Source organism: Schistocerca nitens, chromosome 9 (assembly GCF_023898315.1).
Source record: "Schistocerca nitens isolate TAMUIC-IGC-003100 chromosome 9, iqSchNite1.1, whole genome shotgun sequence".
In the NCBI taxonomy this organism is placed as follows: Eukaryota; Metazoa; Arthropoda; class Insecta; order Orthoptera; family Acrididae; genus Schistocerca; species Schistocerca nitens.
In genome coordinates, this window is record NC_064622.1 from 56,251,830 (window position 1) to 56,258,139 (window position 6,310).

Sequence of the window (6,310 nt, forward strand, 5' to 3'; positions counted from 1 at the left end):
TCAAGGGATCACCAATTTAGTATTGGAGGGCAGCGTGGAGGGTAAAACTCGTAGAGGGAGAGCAAGAGATGAATACACTAAACAGATTCAGAAGGATGTAGGTTGCTGTAGGTACTGGGAGATGAAGAAACTTGCACAGGATAGAGTGGCATGGAGAGTTGCATCAAACCAGTCTCTGGAATTCAGTCACGACTATGTGAGTATAAGATGAAGGCCAACAAAACGGCTGTGCTGCAAGGGTGCCTCGAACGACAACCAAGGGTGTTCTGTTATGTTGACGGGCCATATGGCAGCCAACATGTACGTTGTTATCCCACCGCTGTCCAGGGCGGCTCCAGACACGTGCTCGACCTGGAACTTCATTGACTGGACACCTCCACTGAAGATTCCAGCTGCCCGATGACCAGTGAAGACGTGTTTGGAGACTCCCCAGGCAGTGGTGGTTTACCAACTGGCTGTCGCGCGACATACACGGCCAGTCAGCCAGGCGTTATGGTGTGGGGTGCCATTTCTTTTCGTAGCAGGACACTTTTGGTTGTCGTTCGAGGCACCCTTACAGCACAGCGGCAAGTCGGCGGATCTCTTCGTCCCGTTTTGTTGTCCTTTATGGCAAGCCATTCTGGGCTTACACTTTAGCAAGGTAATTGGCACCCGCACATGGCGAGAATTTCTACTGCTTATCTCCGTGCTTGCCAAACCGTACCTTGGCCAGCAAGGCAGTCGAATTTTTCCGCAACTCAGAACATTCGGAGCATTATGTGGGCATAGTCCTCCAACCACCTCAGGATTTCTATGGCCTAATGCGTCTATTGGACAGAATTTGTACGATATCCCTCAGGAGGACATCCAAAAGCTCTATAAATCAATGTCATGCCGAATAACCGCTTGCATAGGGGCCAGAGGTGGACCAACGCGTTATAGACTTTCTCAATTCGTGAAGCTCTTTCTTTTGAATAAATCGTTCAGTTTTTCTGAAACTGATCACTTGCATGTCTGTACGAGTACCCGTACATCACATCTGCTGATTTCTGTCCCATTCAGATAATTAGTTCAAATCGTCACCAGTTAACCTATCAATACTGCTGTGTATATGGATTGAGTCAGGAGGAAAGGTATGTGCATTGAGGGGTGATAGTATTGGTGATTCTGGACAAAAACTTCAGACGAACTTATGCCCTTTTCTTAACTGTATTTGAATAACGCTGTTTGAGAATCAGCAACAGTTTAGCGTCCTACTTGTTTGAAGTTACCACCGCAAAATATCGTACTTTTGTACTTCTTTTTATGACTATTATGTGTGAGCGGACACTGAGGATGAACTTCTCGCTCGTATTTTACATGCGTGTGCTCACGTACAGGACACTATGAATGAAGTTCACATCAGCAACAGAGCAGCTCGATTAAAGGAGCTGCAAAATGCATTGCAGTTGACAGTGGACTTTTTGAACATCTTTTCTGAGGAAATGTGCATAATTTAACAAAATATTACATCACAATGTTTCATTTTCTATGCGTTTCCCCAGAAAATGTTAAGAACAGGACATATGTTCACATGACGTTTTTAATTCAAAATCACTAATACTACCACCCTTCAAAGGATGTGATCTTCCTCCTGACTCACCCTATGTCTCTAAACGTACAGCTAACACAGAAAGAAACAAACTCGCGACATAACCCCAGCAATACCGAAAGCAAGTTTGTGGGTGAAGGGTAAAACCGGAACTACTGTTTTCAACAGCAAGCACCGCGAGTGAATGGAAGAAATTTGTTGCTGAACAAGACACAAAGAGGATACCGTTGAGATCTGCACTGTTGTGCTGATATTTTCAGTGCAGTGCAGTAAGGAAATCAAATAAAATGCCATTACTCTGTAACGTGCCACCGGACACTACGGGTCCCTTATACGGGCTGTTTAAAAAATAACGATCTTGTTTTGGACGGTAATAATTACGAAACATGTGCGGACAAGGAAATGTGTGTTGAGTGAGCGTGGCCTGGAGTTTCAGAAAATCAACGTTAGGTGTCAGTTAATGCGTCTTCTCAGTTTGCCAGTCAGAAGTGAGATGGCGTCCGCTCAACTGTAGGCATTTTCTGTGTTGGAGTTGGCAAAGAGTGAGTCAGCAGTTTCGGTCCAGCCTGCATTTCGCCGGCGATTTGGCATTGATCCGTCTGCACCCAAAAATATTTGTAGTTGGTATCGCCAATCTAAAGAGATAGGATGCTTGTGAAAAGATAAGAGTCCAAGTCGGCTTTCCACTTCTGATGGCATAGTGGAGTGAATTCGGCAAAAGTTTGAGCGGAGCCCACGTAAGTCTATTCGCTGCACAAGCAGAGCACTGACACTATCCCACATTACTCACTGGCGTCTCTTAAGGTGTCGTTTGGTCTATGAACCAAACTGACTAAGCCATAAGAATAAGAAACGGAAACCATATTTGTTAAAACCAAATTCTGTAAAGAATCATTATGGGTAGAAGCTGGATAAATTGTGTGATAAAACAGTAGAAAGCCAAGATCTAGAGAAGGAATGGAAACTGTAATAGTGCAGGCTGCTGCAGAGTCTCTAGAACATCGAAGTCAAATACTGAACTACTGGAAAGACGAATAGATACATTGATGAAGAGGAACAAAAGAGGCATACCTGAAGAGGTTACAGAGCAGGACGACTGAAAATAGAGAGAAATGTAAAACACTGTTGAAAGAATCTAAAGAACTATGTACGAAAATTAATCAAGAAACTGGGCTAGCTTTATATTGGAAGTGGAAATCGATATCCACAGTTTACAGAAATTTGCTTTAAAATGATGAGGAACTTAAATAAAAAGGTGAAGAATGATGCAAGATTAGAAGTGGTGACTAAGACGCAATGGATGGACTACTATAAAAAAAAAGAACAGGAAGAGACAACAGTATATAGAATGGAAATGAAGGAACTAGAAAAAGCAATATATAAAATAAAAAATTGGAACACCTGGCAGCGATGGAATTAGCAACGAGCTGAAAAATAAGACAATTCCCGAAATCTTTGAAATTTGGTACAATAACAGAATGAGATTTTCACTCTGCAGCGGAGTTTGCGCTGATATGAAACTTCCTGGCAAATTAAAACTGTGTGCTGGACTGAGACTCGAACTCGGGACGCAAAGGCAAAGTTCTCGAGTTCGATGGTGGTGGTGGTGGTTAGTGTTTAACGTCCCGTCGACAACGAGGTCATTAGAGACGGAGCGCAAGCTCGGTTTAGGGAAGGATTGGGAAGGAAATCGGCCGTGCCCTTTCAAAGGAACCATCCCGGCATTTGCCTGAAACGATTGAGGGAAATCACGGAAAACCTAAATCAGGATGGCCGGAGACGGGATTGAACCATCGTCCTCCCGAATGCGAGTCCACTCGAGTTCGAGTCTCGGTCCAGCACACAGTTTTAATCTGCCAGGACGTTTTGGAACAAAAACAACTTTTTTAAAAAAAGGAGGCAGAAGTAATTGGAAAAAAACTATAGGGGCATCTCTGTGCTCATCATGGGGTATAAAATATCTTCTAAAATAGCAACATAGACACTAGCAATAACTGTCCAAATTTTTTTGATACAAAGGCCAAACGGGTTTGAGGGAAAGAAGATCGTGCACAGACAATAAATTCGCTGTTAGACAAATAACTGAGAAATAGGAAGAGTGCAATAGAGGCGCACTTTCTTCCTTCGTAGAATATGTCAAAGCTTTCGATAAAGTGCGTAGGAAAAGCTATCAGAGATAATGAGCATACATTTGCACGTAATAAAGACAGTACAAAGCATGTAAAGAGGATCAGAAATTGACACTGCAGGAACTGGAAAATCCAAGAGGAACTGGAAAATCCAAGACCAGGACAAATTTTGGAGTAAGATAAGGATACACTTTGTCTCCAGTTCTTTTTAATATTTATGATCAATATACTCAGGCAATAGATAAGTAAATTAACTTTTTATCCTTATGACTTCAACAACAGGAATTATTGTATGACTTTATGCTTTGCTGACTGCCAATAGCAGGAACACTCTCCAAAGAGCGGCCATATTTTATCCAAAAAGGGCTCAGTTATAAAGATATTATTATCTTCAAAGAAAACAAAACTTATGGTTTTCATTAACCAGGAGTCAATTCACGGAAAAATAATAGTAAATAATCAAAAAACAGAAAAGTAAACTCGTTCAACTTCTTAGGAAATACTATCTCATTCGTGACAGAAAGGGACGTACAAAAGGAAGTAGAAAGACTGAATTACGTTAGTGGAACAATCTACAGAACCCTCAGAAGTAAGAAAGTAAGTTCTACTGAACTTTTACAAAACGATGTCGGTATCAACAAATATGGAAATGAGTTGAGGACTAACAAAAAGAAATGAACAAAAAATACAAGCACTGGAAACACGGTTCCTTAGGTGGGTAGCTGGGTGCACTCGGCCTGACAAGAAGAGGAATACTAATATCAGACAAGAACTGGGAATGACAATCTTAAACAAAAAGCTTAAGGGATACAGGAGCAACTCGAAGGATCACGTCACAGGAACAGAAGACGACAGAATACCAAAATTAATGATGAACTATTACACAGTGGGCAGACCTTTTGGAAGACGGAGGAATAGATGGAAAGATCAGTAATTTTAACAAGGAGAACGTAATAGGCAAATGCCTAAGATGTGCAGGAAGAAGAAGAATTGTTGCTCATCAAATTACTGATTATTATTCATCTGTGCATCAGTAATACAACAACATAGCTTTGCTGCTAAGAAAGACAGATTTACGAAGGAATATACTTAAACAGAGATGTTTGTAATCACAGCCAGGACCTCTCTTAAGACACGGCATAGAAAATGGAAAGAACTAAGACAGCAAAACTAAAGAAATTAGGGAATAGCAATAAATGGAAAGGCAAATAACTTCGAAAAGAGGGTCTGTGAATGGAGCAGGAAGTCGGATGAATGAAGCTAGTGACCTCCACTACAGTCTATTCTGTGGCTAGTTGGCTACAGTAAAGACGTAGGTAAGTAGATGAGTGACTGACCTTTGGATGTCAGGGTTGTCGTCCTTCTGTACAGAGACGAGAGCGTCCGGGTGTGGAGCAGCAGACGAGGACGCTGTCCTTAAGGGGCGTCTCAGTCCGGTGGCAGCGCGAAACGGAGGCGGGTGTGCAGACGAGTGGCGGCCGCGATGCTTCATCTGATAAAGGGAACACTCACACGTGGCCGCCATCTCTTCGGTTTATCTGTAGGCATGATGTCAAGAGGGCATTCTGCGCTCGCCAGATCGCGTCAGCCACTCACAAAGCCAGAGCAGTAAACTCCCCTCTCGAAAGATCCCGTCGCCTAACAGAGAATGTTGTCATACCCCCTTTCGGTCTGTGGTGAGGTTGCGGCGTTACACTTCGGGTGCCCGCCGCTTCCGCTAACAAATGAAATCCAATAGAAGTCGTGCCCCAGCTTGTGACCTTAGAAGCAGGTGACTCGATCCTACTTGCGAGTGCAAATCAACCAGTCACTTTGACTAATAGAAGTAGGTGAACAGGAAGCGCAGTACCACAAACACAACACCGGGAAGAGCCCAAATTCGACTCTTCAACCAAAAATATTCTATATTCAATATTTGCAAGGGAACGAATATTACGCACTGTAATCAGGAGGAAAGAGTGCACTAACGTTCAATACCAAGCTCACATGCTATCAAGTATAAATTAAAATAAGAGTTAGAAAAATGTAAACAAAGAAATCTCTGTAAGGCTGACACCAGCGGGCGGGTTAGCGAACGAGAGTGGGGAGGGGAAGGGGGGGTGGAGAGAGAGAGAGAGAGAGAGAGAGAGAGAGAGAGAGAGATATGCTAACAGTGAAAAACAACAGCGGAGCCTGTAGGCAGCTCGACGTGTGGTGATGGCTGGCGATCGTCCACTATGTTCTACTACTACATCTACATACATACTCCGCAATCCACCATACGGTGCGTGGCGGAGAGTACCTCGTACCACAACTAGCATCTTCTCTCCCTGTTCCACTCCCAAACAGAACGAGGGAAGAATAACTGCCTGTATGCTGTACGAGCCCTAATCTCTCTTATCTTATCTTTGTGTTCTTTCCGTGAAATGTAAGTTAGCGGCAGTAAAATTGTACTGTAGTCAGCCTCAAATGCTGGTTCTCTAAATTTCCTCAGTAGCGATTCACGAAAAGAACGCCTCCTTTCCTCTAGAGACTCCCACCCGAGTTCCTGAAGCATTTCCGTAACACTCGCGTGATGATCCAACCTACCAGTAGCAAATCTAGCAGCCCGCCTCTGAATTGCTGCTATGTC

The 6,310-nt window shown here is 43.2% G+C and overlaps 1 protein-coding gene across 1 annotated transcript in view; it reads right to left on the reverse strand.

Moving 5' to 3' along the window:
* Nucleotides 1–5,193, reverse strand: part of LOC126203478 (retinol-binding protein pinta-like) — a 134,075-nt gene extending 128,882 nt beyond the window's left edge. The window contains exon 1 of the mRNA XM_049937801.1: nt 5,037–5,193. The gene's annotated coding sequence lies outside the window, so the exon portion shown is untranslated. The remainder of the gene's footprint in view (nt 1–5,036) is intronic.
* Between the last annotated feature and the right edge of the window lie 1,117 nt (nt 5,194–6,310).